The sequence below is a fragment of the Lithobates pipiens genome, unplaced genomic scaffold (genome assembly GCF_037356315.1).
Source record: "Lithobates pipiens isolate NorthernLeopardFrog02 unplaced genomic scaffold, aLitPip1_a1.2 Scaffold_18, whole genome shotgun sequence".
In the NCBI taxonomy this organism is placed as follows: Eukaryota; Metazoa; Chordata; class Amphibia; order Anura; family Ranidae; genus Lithobates; species Lithobates pipiens.
This window is the reverse complement of record NW_027507758.1, coordinates 579,377,651-579,391,629: the sequence shown is the minus strand read 5'-3', so window position 1 is coordinate 579,391,629 and position 13,979 is coordinate 579,377,651. Positions and strand designations below refer to the sequence as shown.

The following is a 13,979-nucleotide window of genomic DNA, read 5'->3' as shown; positions in this document are numbered from 1 at the left end:
CTGCTGCCCCCTGTGGTGGGGCAATATATTCAAGAATCAGCAGAAGAAAGCACAGATCAACAGAGTGAATAAAGGAAAAGCAGGGAGATATTTGCATTGCAAGTCTTCGAATCATCGTCTTCTAAAGAATAGGAGCTTTATACCCTGCTTCCCTACTGGAATTATGCCTTCACTGTTGGTCAGGAGATCACTCCACCCCAACAGTGCAGGCATAAATCGGTGTGCTCAGGAAGGCACCCAGCAGAGGGACATGGTCCATACAAAGGGTGCCAGAACTTTGTCGAAAGACGGGCTGTGGGTCCAAGACAGTAGAGCGTTCGGGGCATTAGGGTGGTAGGTCTGAACTGAAAAAGCAAAGCCTTGCACTTCAAAGTTAGCCTCTTCCATGTGGTCAAGGTAGGCCATATAGACATGATTGTAGTTGTGGCCGAGTGGGTAAGGCAATGGATTTGAACTCTATTGTGGGGTCTCTCTGCTCCAGCTTCATAATCCTGCCAACTACAGTCTGTTCTTGGATTGTCTAAATGGGGGTCTCCCTGCACAGGTTAAAATCTTGCCAACTATACGGTCTGTTCTTGGATTGTCCCATGAAGATATGACTCTCAGCAGTTATGGTTCCTGTACTGCAAGTGGCTTGTGTTATTGTCATGGACAACATATGCACTCTTGCTTCAGGTTAGGAATGCCCACAGTACAGAAGTGTCTTCTTTTCTCTAAAGAAGTGGCTTGGATTAGTTGCAAAGCATTTTTCAACCTAAAATGTACACAGAGCACACAGGTGTGGGAAGGTTGGAGCACATAGAGCAAGGATGAAGGAATATTAGCCATCTCCAGGTAGTAGAACTTCCAGTGGGATGGTTTTTCATCATATAAGCATTTCCTCAGGTTTCCAGACCAGAGTCTTTTCATGCCACAAGCCAAAAGTTTAGAACGTATGGTACTATGTTTTTCACAAATACTGAAAAGTTCTATTTTTATAAGCTGAATGTATAATGCCTTTCTGTGGGCATTTGTCCATCTGTTCTTTAGTCATTCAAACACTATGGAAGACTTGCCCTCCACCACAAGACGTGTGCTTAGATCTTCACCTTCTACTTAGTGTGACTTCAATGGAAGCTTTTCCTAGAGCTTCTTCAGCTTACAAACAACCTCTCTTAGGTACCACAGTAGGTAGTCGTGGCTGAGTGGTTAAGGCGATGGACTAGAAATCCATTGGGGTTTCCCCGCGCAGGTTCAAATCCTGCCGACTACGTTCTGCTTTGATCATTTTCAATCATGTGTTGTTTTTTTGAATTCTCCTGAGTCAATTGGCACAAAGCTCACTGCTACCTCAAGTCACAAATCTACTTAACCTTTTCCATGTCTCAAAGGGAAGCCTAACCCATGTGTAGTTGTGGCCGAGTGGTTAAGGCGATGGACTCGAAATCCATTAGGGTCTCCCTGCGCAGGTTCAAATCCTGCCAAATACGGCATGTTCTTGGACAGTTCTGCAAAGGTCTGACTTTATGAATTCAACAGGCGCATTCCTTACGCTTTAAATCTTCATTTGCAGCTTTCTCTCCAGCAAAGAAAACAAAGGCCAGCAGTGGCATAACCAAATCTCATTACACTAGTACTAAAGGCCAGCAGTGTATTGGATTTTCTGACACTGTACATATACAGCTATGAAACTGGAGAACCTAAGCAGAAGAAGGGCAGCACAATCTTTAAGGCAATAGCTAACATTTCCAGGCTACTTCTTAGGCGCAAATTTAAGATGTTCCCTACAAAATAGAGCTTTGAATTTAGATCTACTTTATCGGTCTACATCAAACACGTTCTTGTTTATGTCTCTCTAGCTGGTATTTTCCATGGGTTGTTGGTGGTATCGTGGTGAAAATAGTTGCCTTCCAAACAATAGAAAAGCATTGCTAAAATTGAGCAGACACAGACCTGTCATCCGGCCCGCTTTTCTCCAATCAGCTTACAGACCCCTGGTGATGGTAATTGAAGCTGCCTGTGTGAAAGGGTCCTTAAAGAGACAATTCTTAATTATGTCCCTGCTGCCCCCTGTGGTGGGGCAATATATTCAAGAATCAGCAGAAGAAAGCACAGATCAACAGAGTGAATAAAGCAAAAGCAGGGAGATACTTGCATTGCAAGTCTTCGAATCATCGTCTTCTAAAGAATAGGAGCTTTATACCCTGCTTCCCTACTGGAATTATGCCTTCACTGTTGGTCAGGAGATCACTCCACCCCAACAGTGCAGGCATAAATCGGTGTGCTCAGGAAGGCACCCAGCAGAGGGACATGGTCCATACAAAGGGTGCCAGAACTTTGTCGAAAGACGGGCTGTGGGTCCAGGACAGTAGAGCGTTCGGGGCATTAGGGTGGTAGGTCTGAACTGAAAAAGCAAAGCCTTGCACTTCAAAGTTAGCCTCTTCCATGTGGTCAAGGTAGGCCATATAGACATGATTGTAGTTGTGGCCGAGTGGGTAAGGCAATGGATTTGAACTCTATTGTGGGGTCTCTCTGCTCCAGCTTCATAATCCTGCCAACTACAGTCTGTTCTTGGATTGTCTAAATGGGGTCTCCCTGCACAGGTTAAAATCTTGCCAACTATACGGTCTGTTCTTGGATTGTCCCATGAAGATATGACTCTCAGCAGTTATGGTTCCTGTACTGCAAGTGGCTTGTGTTATTGTCATGGACAACATATGCACTCTTGCTTCAGGTTAGGAATGCCCACAGTACAGAAGTGTCTTCTTTTCTCTAAAGAAGTGGCTTGGATTAGTTGCAAAGCATTTTTCAACCTAAAATGTACACAGAGCACACAGGTGTGGGAAGGTTGGAGCACATAGAGCAAGGATGAAGGAATATTAGCCATCTCCAGGTAGTAGAACTTCCAGTGGGATGGTTTTTCATCATATAAGCATTTCCTCAGGTTTCCAGACCAGAGTCTTTTCATGCCACAAGCCAAAAGTTTAGAACGTATGGTACTATGTTTTTCACAAATACTGAAAAGTTCTATTTTTATAAGCTGAATGTATAATGCCTTTCTGTGGGCATTTGTCCGTCTGTTCTTTAGTCATTCAAACACTATGGAAGACTTGCCCTCCACCACAAGACGTGTGCTTAGATCTTCACCTTCTACTTAGTGTGACTTCAATGGAAGTTTTTCCTTGAGCTTTTTCAGCTTACAAACAACATCTCTTAGGTACCACAGTAGGTAGTCGTGGCCGAGTGGTTAAGGCGATGGACTAGAAATCCATTGGGGTTTCCCCGTGCAGGTTCAAATCCTGCCGACTACGTTCTGCTTTGATCATTTTCAATCATGTGTTGTTTTTTTGAATTCTCCTGAGTCAATTGGCACAAAGCTCACTGCTACCTCAAGTCACAAATCTACTTAACCTTTTCCATGTCTCAAAGGGAAGCCTAACCCATGTGTAGTTGTGGCCGAGTGGTTAAGGCGATGGACTCGAAATCCATTAGGGTCTCCCTGCGCAGGTTCCAATCCTGCCAACTATGGCATGTTCTTGGACAGTTCTGCAAAGGTCTGACTTTATGAATTCAACAGGTGCATTCCTTACGCTTCAAATCTTCATTTGCAGCTTTCTCTCCAGCAAAGAAAACAAAGGCCAGCAGTGGCATAACCAAATCTCATTACACTAGTACTAAAGGCCAGCAGTGTATTGGATTTTCTGACACTGTACATATACAGCTATGAAACTGGAGAACCTAAGCAGAAGAAGGGCAGCACAATCTTTAAGGCAATAGCTAACATTTCCAGGCTACTTCTTAGGCGCAAATTTAAGATGTTCCCTACAAAATAGAGCTTTGAATTTAGATCTACTTTATCGGTCTACATCAAACACGTTCTTGTTTATGTCTCTCTAGCTGGTATTTTCCATGGGTTGTTGGTGGTATCGTGGTGAAAATAGTTGCCTTCCAAACAATAGAAAAGCATTGCTAAAATTGAGCAGACACAGACCTGTCATCCGGCCCGCTTTTCTCCAATCAGCTTACAGACCCCTGGTGATGGTAATTGAAGCTGCCTGTGTGAAAGGGTCCTTAAAGAGACAATTCTTAATTATGTCCCTGCTGCCCCCTGTGGTGGGGCAATATATTCAAGAATCAGCAGAAGAAAGCACAGATCAACAGAGTGAATAAAGCAAAAGCAGGGAGATACTTGCATTGCAAGTCTTCGAATCATCGTCTTCTAAAGAATAGGAGCTTTATACCCTGCTTCCCTACTGGAATTATGCCTTCACTGTTGGTCAGGAGATCACTCCACCCCAACAGTGCAGGCATAAATCGGTGTGCTCAGGAAGGCACCCAGCAGAGGGACATGGTCCATACAAAGGGTGCCAGAACTTTGTCGAAAGACGGGCTGTGGGTCCAGGACAGTAGAGCGTTCGGGGCATTAGGGTGGTAGGTCTGAACTGAAAAAGCAAAGCCTTGCACTTCAAAGTTAGCCTCTTCCATGTGGTCAAGGTAGGCCATATAGACATGATTGTAGTTGTGGCCGAGTGGGTAAGGCAATGGATTTGAACTCTATTGTGGGGTCTCTCTGCTCCAGCTTCATAATCCTGCCAACTACAGTCTGTTCTTGGATTGTCTAAATGGGGGTCTCCCTGCACAGGTTAAAATCTTGCCAACTATACGGTCTGTTCTTGGATTGTCCCATGAAGATATGACTCTCAGCAGTTATGGTTCCTGTACTGCAAGTGGCTTGTGTTATTGTCATGGACAACATATGCACTCTTGCTTCAGGTTAGGAATGCCCACAGTACAGAAGTGTCTTCTTTTCTCTAAAGAAGTGGCTTGGATTAGTTGCAAAGCATTTTTCAACCTAAAATGTACACAGAGCACACAGGTGTGGGAAGGTTGGAGCACATAGAGCAAGGATGAAGGAATATTAGCCATCTCCAGGTAGTAGAACTTCCAGTGGGATGGTTTTTCATCATATAAGCATTTCCTCAGGTTTCCAGACCAGAGTCTTTTCATGCCACAAGCCAAAAGTTTAGAACGTATGGTACTATGTTTTTCACAAATACTGAAAAGTTCTATTTTTATAAGCTGAATGTATAATGCCTTTCTGTGGGCATTTGTCCATCTGTTCTTTAGTCATTCAAACACTATGGAAGACTTGCCCTCCACCACAAGACGTGTGCTTAGATCTTCACCTTCTACTTAGTGTGACTTCAATGGAAGCTTTTCCTAGAGCTTCTTCAGCTTACAAACAACCTCTCTTAGGTACCACAGTAGGTAGTCGTGGCCGAGTGGTTAAGGCGATGGACTAGAAATCCATTGGGGTTTCCCCGCGCAGGTTCAAATCCTGCCGACTACGTTCTGCTTTGATCATTTTCAATCATGTGTTGTTTTTTTGAATTCTCCTGAGTCAATTGGCACAAAGCTCACTGCTACCTCAAGTCACAAATCTACTTAACCTTTTCCATGTCTCAAAGGGAAGCCTAACCCATGTGTAGTTGTGGCCGAGTGGTTAAGGCGATGGACTCGAAATCCGTTAGGGTCTCCCTGCGCAGGTTCAAATCCTGCCAACTACGGCATGTTCTTGGACAGTTCTGCAAAGGTCTGACTTTATGAATTCAACAGGCGCATTCCTTACGCTTTAAATCTTCATTTGCAGCTTTCTCTCCAGCAAAGAAAACAAAGGCCAGCAGTGGCATAACCAAATCTCATTACACTAGTACTAAAGGCCAGCAGTGTATTGGATTTTCTGACACTGTACATATACAGCTATGAAACTGGAGAACCTAAGCAGAAGAAGGGCAGCACAATCTTTAAGGCAATAGCTAACATTTCCAGGCTACTTCTTAGGCGCAAATTTAAGATGTTCCCTACAAAATAGAGCTTTGAATTTAGATCTACTTTATCGGTCTACATCAAACACGTTCTTGTTTATGTCTCTCTAGCTGGTATTTTCCATGGGTTGTTGGTGGTATCGTGGTGAAAATAGTTGCCTTCCAAACAATAGAAAAGCATTGCTAAAATTGAGCAGACACAGACCTGTCATCCGGCCCGCTTTTCTCCAATCAGCTTACAGACCCCTGGTGATGGTAATTGAAGCTGCCTGTGTGAAAGGGTCCTTAAAGAGACAATTCTTAATTATGTCCCTGCTGCCCCCTGTGGTGGGGCAATATATTCAAGAATCAGCAGAAGAAAGCACAGATCAACAGAGTGAATAAAGCAAAAGCAGGGAGATACTTGCATTGCAAGTCTTCGAATCATCGTCTTTTAAAGAATAGGAGCTTTATACCCTGCTTCTCTACTGGAATTATGCCTTCACTGTTGGTCAGGAGATCACTCCACCCCAACAGTGCAGGCATAAATCGGTGTGCTCAGGAAGGCACCCAGCAGAGGGACATGGTCCATACAAAGGGTGCCAGAACTTTGTCGAAAGACGGGCTGTGGGTCCAGGACAGTAGAGCGTTCGGGGCATTAGGGTGGTAGGTCTGAACTGAAAAAGCAAAGCCTTGCACTTCAAAGTTAGCCTCTTCCATGTGGTCAAGGTAGGCCATATAGACATGATTGTAGTTGTGGCCGAGTGGGTAAGGCAATGGATTTGAACTCTATTGTGGGGTCTCTCTGCTCCAGCTTCATAATCCTGCCAACTACAGTCTGTTCTTGGATTGTCTAAATGGGGGTCTCCCTGCACAGGTTAAAATCTTGCCAACTATACGGTCTGTTCTTGGATTGTCCCATGAAGATATGACTCTCAGCAGTTATGGTTCCTGTACTGCAAGTGGCTTGTGTTATTGTCATGGACAACATATGCACTCTTGCTTCAGGTTAGGAATGCCCACAGTACAGAAGTGTCTTCTTTTCTCTAAAGAAGTGGCTTGGATTAGTTGCAAAGCATTTTTCAACCTAAAATGTACACAGAGCACACAGGTGTGGGAAGGTTGGAGCACATAGAGCAAGGATGAAGGAATATTAGCCATCTCCAGGTAGTAGAACTTCCAGTGGGATGGTTTGTCATCATATAAGCATTTCCTCAGGTTTCCAGACCAGAGTCTTTTCATGCCACAAGCCAAAAGTTTAGAACGTATGGTACTATGTTTTTCACAAATACTGAAAAGTTCTATTTTTAAAAGCTGAATGTATAATGCCTTTCTGTGGGCATTTGTCCGTCTGTTCTTTAGTCATTCAAACACTATGGAAGACTTGCCCTCCACCACAAGACGTGTGCTTAGATCTTCACCTTATACTTAGTGTGACTTCAATGGAAGTTTTTCCTAGAGCTTCTTCAGCTTACAAACAACCTCTCTTAGGTACCACAGTAGGTAGTCGTGGCCGAGTGGTTAAGGCGATGGACTAGAAATCCATTGGGGTTTCCCCGCGCAGGTTCAAATCCTGCCGACTACGTTCTGCTTTGATCATTTTCAATCATGTGTTGTTTTTTTGAATTCTCCTGAGTCAATTGGCACAAAGCTCACTGCTACCTCAAGTCACAAATCTACTTAACCTTTTCCATGTCTCAAAGGGAAGCCTAACCCATGTGTAGTTGTGGCCGAGTGGTTAAGGCGATGGACTCGAAATCCATTAGGGTCTCCCTGCGCAGGTTCAAATCCTGCCAACTACGGCATGTTCTTGGACAGTTCTGCAAAGGTCTGACTTTATGAATTCAACATGCGCATTCCTTACGCTTCAAATCTTCATGTGCAGCTTTCTCTCCAGCAAAGAAAACAAAGGCCAGCAGTGGCATAACCAAATCTCATTACACTAGTACTAAAGGCCAGCAGTGTATTGGATTTTCTGACACTGTACATATACAGCTATGAAACTGGAGAACCTAAGCAGAAGAAGGGCAGCACAATCTTTAAGGCAATAGCTAACATTTCCAGGCTACTTCTTAGGCGCAAATTTAAGATGTTCCCTACAAAATAGAGCTTTGAATTTAGATCTACTTTATCGGTCTACATCAAACACGTTCTTGTTTATGTCTCTCTAGCTGGTATTTTCCATGGGTTGTTGGTGGTATCGTGGTGAAAATAGTTGCCTTCCAAACAATAGAAAAGCATTGCTAAAATTGAGCAGACACAGACCTGTCATCCGGCCCGCTTTTCTCCAATCAGCTTACAGACCTCTGGTGATGGTAATTGAAGCTGCCTGTGTGAAAGGGTCCTTAAAGAGACAATTCTTAATTATGTCCCTGCTGCCCCCTGTGGTGGGGCAATATATTCAAGAATCAGCAGAAGAAAGCACAGATCAACAGAGTGAATAAAGGAAAAGCAGGGAGATATTTGCATTGCAAGTCTTCGAATCATCGTCTTCTAAAGAATAGGAGCTTTATACCCTGCTTCCCTACTGGAATTATGCCTTCACTGTTGGTCAGGAGATCACTCCACCCCAACAGTGCAGGCATAAATCGGTGTGCTCAGGAAGGCACCCAGCAGAGGGACATGGTCCATACAAAGGGTGCCAGAACTTTGTCGAAAGACGGGCTGTGGGTCCAAGACAGTAGAGCGTTCGGGGCATTAGGGTGGTAGGTCTGAACTGAAAAAGCAAAGCCTTGCACTTCAAAGTTAGCCTCTTCCATGTGGTCAAGGTAGGCCATATAGACATGATTGTAGTTGTGGCCGAGTGGGTAAGGCAATGGATTTGAACTCTATTGTGGGGTCTCTCTGCTCCAGCTTCATAATCCTGCCAACTACAGTCTGTTCTTGGATTGTCTAAATGGGGGTCTCCCTGCACAGGTTAAAATCTTGCCAACTATACGGTCTGTTCTTGGATTGTCCCATGAAGATATGACTCTCAGCAGTTATGGTTCCTGTACTGCAAGTGGCTTGTGTTATTGTCATGGACAACATATGCACTCTTGCTTCAGGTTAGGAATGCCCACAGTACAGAAGTGTCTTCTTTTCTCTAAAGAAGTGGCTTGGATTAGTTGCAAAGCATTTTTCAACCTAAAATGTACACAGAGCACACAGGTGTGGGAAGGTTGGAGCACATAGAGCAAGGATGAAGGAATATTAGCCATCTCCAGGTAGTAGAACTTCCAGTGGGATGGTTTTTCATCATATAAGCATTTCCTCAGGTTTCCAGACCAGAGTCTTTTCATGCCACAAGCCAAAAGTTTAGAACGTATGGTACTATGTTTTTCACAAATACTGAAAAGTTCTATTTTTATAAGCTGAATGTATAATGCCTTTCTGTGGGCATTTGTCCATCTGTTCTTTAGTCATTCAAACACTATGGAAGACTTGCCCTCCACCACAAGACGTGTGCTTAGATCTTCACCTTCTACTTAGTGTGACTTCAATGGAAGCTTTTCCTAGAGCTTCTTCAGCTTACAAACAACCTCTCTTAGGTACCACAGTAGGTAGTCGTGGCCGAGTGGTTAAGGCGATGGACTAGAAATCCATTGGGGTTTCCCCGCGCAGGTTCAAATCCTGCCGACTACGTTCTGCTTTGATCATTTTCAATCATGTGTTGTTTTTTTGAATTCTCCTGAGTCAATTGGCACAAAGCTCACTGCTACCTCAAGTCACAAATCTACTTAACCTTTTCCATGTCTCAAAGGGAAGCTTAACCCATGTGTAGTTGTGGCCGAGTGGTTAAGGCGATGGACTTGAAATCCATTAGGGTCTCCCTGCGCAGGTTCAAATCCTGCCAAATATGGCATGTTCTTGGACAGTTCTGCAAAGGTCTGACTTTATGAATTCAACAGGCGCATTCCTTACGCTTTAAATCTTCATTTGCAGCTTTCTCTCCAGCAAAGAAAACAAAGGCCAGCAGTGGCATAACCAAATCTCATTACACTAGTACTAAAGGCCAGCAGTGTATTGGATTTTCTGACACTGTACATATACAGCTATGAAACTGGAGAACCTAAGCAGAAGAAGGGCAGCACAATCTTTAAGGCAATAGCTAACATTTCCAGGCTACTTCTTAGGCGCAAATTTAAGATGTTCCCTACAAAATAGAGCTTTGAATTTAGATCTACTTTATCGGTCTACATCAAACACGTTCTTGTTTATGTCTCTCTAGCTGGTATTTTCCATGGGTTGTTGGTGGTATCGTGGTGAAAATAGTTGCCTTCCAAACAATAGAAAAGCATTGCTAAAATTGAGCAGACACAGACCTGTCATCCGGCCCGCTTTTCTCCAATCAGCTTACAGACCCCTGGTGATGGTAATTGAAGCTGCCTGTGTGAAAGGGTCCTTAAAGAGACAATTCTTAATTATGTCCCTGCTGCCCCCTGTGGTGGGGCAATATATTCAAGAATCAGCAGAAGAAAGCACAGATCAACAGAGTGAATAAAGCAAAAGCAGGGAGATACTTGCATTGCAAGTCTTCGAATCATCGTCTTCTAAAGAATAGGAGCTTTATACCCTGCTTCCCTACTGGAATTATGCCTTCACTGTTGGTCAGGAGATCACTCCACCCCAACAGTGCAGGCATAAATCGGTGTGCTCAGGAAGGCACCCAGCAGAGGGACATGGTCCATACAAAGGGTGCCAGAACTTTGTCGAAAGACGGGCTGTGGGTCCAGGACAGTAGAGCGTTCGGGGCATTAGGGTGGTAGGTCTGAACTGAAAAAGCAAAGCCTTGCACTTCAAAGTTAGCCTCTTCCATGTGGTCAAGGTAGGCCATATAGACATGATTGTAGTTGTGGCCGAGTGGGTAAGGCAATGGATTTGAACTCTATTGTGGGGTCTCTCTGCTCCAGCTTCATAATCCTGCCAACTACAGTCTGTTCTTGGATTGTCTAAATGGGGTCTCCCTGCACAGGTTAAAATCTTGCCAACTATACGGTCTGTTCTTGGATTGTCCCATGAAGATATGACTCTCAGCAGTTATGGTTCCTGTACTGCAAGTGGCTTGTGTTATTGTCATGGACAACATATGCACTCTTGCTTCAGGTTAGGAATGCCCACAGTACAGAAGTGTCTTCTTTTCTCTAAAGAAGTGGCTTGGATTAGTTGCAAAGCATTTTTCAACCTAAAATGTACACAGAGCACACAGGTGTGGGAAGGTTGGAGCACATAGAGCAAGGATGAAGGAATATTAGCCATCTCCAGGTAGTAGAACTTCCAGTGGGATGGTTTTTCATCATATAAGCATTTCCTCAGGTTTCCAGACCAGAGTCTTTTCATGCCACAAGCCAAAAGTTTAGAACGTATGGTACTATGTTTTTCACAAATACTGAAAAGTTCTATTTTTATAAGCTGAATGTATAATGCCTTTCTGTGGGCATTTGTCCGTCTGTTCTTTAGTCATTCAAACACTATGGAAGACTTGCCCTCCACCACAAGACGTGTGCTTAGATCTTCACCTTCTACTTAGTGTGACTTCAATGGAAGTTTTTCCTTGAGCTTTTTCAGCTTACAAACAACATCTCTTAGGTACCACAGTAGGTAGTCGTGGCCGAGTGGTTAAGGCGATGGACTAGAAATCCATTGGGGTTTCCCCGTGCAGGTTCAAATCCTGCCGACTACGTTCTGCTTTGATCATTTTCAATCATGTGTTGTTTTTTTGAATTCTCCTGAGTCAATTGGCACAAAGCTCACTGCTACCTCAAGTCACAAATCTACTTAACCTTTTCCATGTCTCAAAGGTAAGCCTAACCCATGTGTAGTTGTGGCCGAGTGGTTAAGGCGATGGACTCGAAATCCATTAGGGTCTCCCTGCGCAGGTTCCAATCCTGCCAACTATGGCATGTTCTTGGACAGTTCTGCAAAGGTCTGACTTTATGAATTCAACAGGTGCATTCCTTACGCTTCAAATCTTCATTTGCAGCTTTCTCTCCAGCAAAGAAAACAAAGGCCAGCAGTGGCATAACCAAATCTCATTACACTAGTACTAAAGGCCAGCAGTGTATTGGATTTTCTGACACTGTACATATACAGCTATGAAACTGGAGAACCTAAGCAGAAGAAGGGCAGCACAATCTTTAAGGCAATAGCTAACATTTCCAGGCTACTTCTTAGGCGCAAATTTAAGATGTTCCCTACAAAATAGAGCTTTGAATTTAGATCTACTTTATCGGTCTACATCAAACACGTTCTTGTTTATGTCTCTCTAGCTGGTATTTTCCATGGGTTGTTGGTGGTATCGTGGTGAAAATAGTTGCCTTCCAAACAATAGAAAAGCATTGCTAAAATTGAGCAGACACAGACCTGTCATCCGGCCCGCTTTTCTCCAATCAGCTTACAGACCCCTGGTGATGGTAATTGAAGCTGCCTGTGTGAAAGGGTCCTTAAAGAGACAATTCTTAATTATGTCCCTGCTGCCCCCTGTGGTGGGGCAATATATTCAAGAATCAGCAGAAGAAAGCACAGATCAACAGAGTGAATAAAGCAAAAGCAGGGAGATACTTGCATTGCAAGTCTTCGAATCATCGTCTTCTAAAGAATAGGAGCTTTATACCCTGCTTCCCTACTGGAATTATGCCTTCACTGTTGGTCAGGAGATCACTCCACCCCAACAGTGCAGGCATAAATCGGTGTGCTCGGGAAGGCACCCAGCAGAGGGACATGGTCCATACAAAGGGTGCCAGAACTTTGTCGAAAGACGGGCTGTGGGTCCAGGACAGTAGAGCGTTCGGGGCATTAGGGTGGTAGGTCTGAACTGAAAAAGCAAAGCCTTGCACTTCAAAGTTAGCCTCTTCCATGTGGTCAAGGTAGGCCATATAGACATGATTGTAGTTGTGGCCGAGTGGGTAAGGCAATGGATTTGAACTCTATTGTGGGGTCTCTCTGCTCCAGCTTCATAATCCTGCCAACTACAGTCTGTTCTTGGATTGTCTAAATGGGGGTCTCCCTGCACAGGTTAAAATCTTGCCAACTATACGGTCTGTTCTTGGATTGTCCCATGAAGATATGACTCTCAGCAGTTATGGTTCCTGTACTGCAAGTGGCTTGTGTTATTGTCATGGACAACATATGCACTCTTGCTTCAGGTTAGGAATGCCCACAGTACAGAAGTGTCTTCTTTTCTCTAAAGAAGTGGCTTGGATTAGTTGCAAAGCATTTTTCAACCTAAAATGTACACAGAGCACACAGGTGTGGGAAGGTTGGAGCACATAGAGCAAGGATGAAGGAATATTAGCCATCTCCAGGTAGTAGAACTTCCAGTGGGATGGTTTTTCATCATATAAGCATTTCCTCAGGTTTCCAGACCAGAGTCTTTTCATGCCACAAGCCAAAAGTTTAGAACGTATGGTACTATGTTTTTCACAAATACTGAAAAGTTCTATTTTTATAAGCTGAATGTATAATGCCTTTCTGTGGGCATTTGTCAGTCTGTTCTTTAGTCATTCAAACACTATGGAAGACTTGCCCTCCACCACAAGACGTGTGCTTAGATCTTCACCTTATACTTAGTGTGACTTCAATGGAAGTTTTTCCTAGAGCTTCTTCAGCTTACAAACAACCTCTCTGAAGTACCACAGTAGGTAGTCGTGGCCGAGTGGTTAAGGCGATGGACTAGAAATCCATTGGGGTTTCCCCGTGCAGGTTCAAATCCTGCCGACTATGTTCTGCTTTGATCATTTTCAATCATGTGTTGTTTTTTTGAATTCTCCTGAGTCAATTGGCACAAAGCTCACTGCTACCTCAAGTCACAAATCTACTTAACCTTTTCCATGTCTCAAAGGTAAGCCTAACCCATGTGTAGTTGTGGCCGAGTGGTTAAGGCGATGGACTCGAAATCCATTAGGGTCTCCCTGCGCAGGTTCAAATCCTGCCAACTACGGAATGTTCTTGGACAGTTCTGCAAAGGTCTGACTTTATGAATTCAACAGGCGCATTCCTTACGCTTCAAATCTTCATTTGCAGCTTTCTCTCCAGCAAAGAAAACAAAGGCCAGCAGTGGCATAACCAAATCTCATTACACTAGTACTAAAGGCCAGCAGTGTATTAGATTTTCTGACACTGTACATATACAGCTATGAAACTGCAGAACCTAAGCAGAAGAAGGGCAGCACAATCTTTAAGGCAATAGCTAACATTTCCAGGCTACTTCTTAGGCGC

General features: G+C 43.9%; 9 non-coding genes across 9 annotated transcripts; all 9 read left to right on the top strand.

Moving 5' to 3' along the window:
• The first annotated feature begins 1,387 nt into the window (after positions 1-1,387).
• TRNAS-CGA (transfer RNA serine (anticodon CGA)) lies at positions 1,388-1,469 on the top strand. Its single transcript has one exon. It is a non-coding gene; the product is annotated as a tRNA-Ser (tRNA).
• Positions 1,470-3,425: 1,956 nt separating this feature from the next.
• On the top strand, positions 3,426-3,507 carry TRNAS-CGA (transfer RNA serine (anticodon CGA)). Its single transcript has one exon. It is a non-coding gene; the product is annotated as a tRNA-Ser (tRNA).
• Positions 3,508-5,247: 1,740 nt separating this feature from the next.
• TRNAS-AGA (transfer RNA serine (anticodon AGA)) lies at positions 5,248-5,329 on the top strand. The gene has a single exon. It is a non-coding gene; the product is annotated as a tRNA-Ser (tRNA).
• A 135-nt stretch (positions 5,330-5,464) lies between these two features.
• Positions 5,465-5,546, top strand: TRNAS-CGA (transfer RNA serine (anticodon CGA)). Its single transcript has one exon. It is a non-coding gene; the product is annotated as a tRNA-Ser (tRNA).
• A 1,740-nt stretch (positions 5,547-7,286) lies between these two features.
• On the top strand, positions 7,287-7,368 carry TRNAS-AGA (transfer RNA serine (anticodon AGA)). The gene has a single exon. It is a non-coding gene; the product is annotated as a tRNA-Ser (tRNA).
• Positions 7,369-7,503: 135 nt separating this feature from the next.
• TRNAS-CGA (transfer RNA serine (anticodon CGA)) lies at positions 7,504-7,585 on the top strand. The gene has a single exon. It is a non-coding gene; the product is annotated as a tRNA-Ser (tRNA).
• A 1,740-nt stretch (positions 7,586-9,325) lies between these two features.
• Positions 9,326-9,407, top strand: TRNAS-AGA (transfer RNA serine (anticodon AGA)). The gene has a single exon. It is a non-coding gene; the product is annotated as a tRNA-Ser (tRNA).
• Positions 9,408-11,580: 2,173 nt separating this feature from the next.
• Positions 11,581-11,662, top strand: TRNAS-CGA (transfer RNA serine (anticodon CGA)). The gene has a single exon. It is a non-coding gene; the product is annotated as a tRNA-Ser (tRNA).
• A 1,957-nt stretch (positions 11,663-13,619) lies between these two features.
• On the top strand, positions 13,620-13,701 carry TRNAS-CGA (transfer RNA serine (anticodon CGA)). Its single transcript has one exon. It is a non-coding gene; the product is annotated as a tRNA-Ser (tRNA).
• The last annotated feature ends 278 nt before the right edge of the window (positions 13,702-13,979 follow it).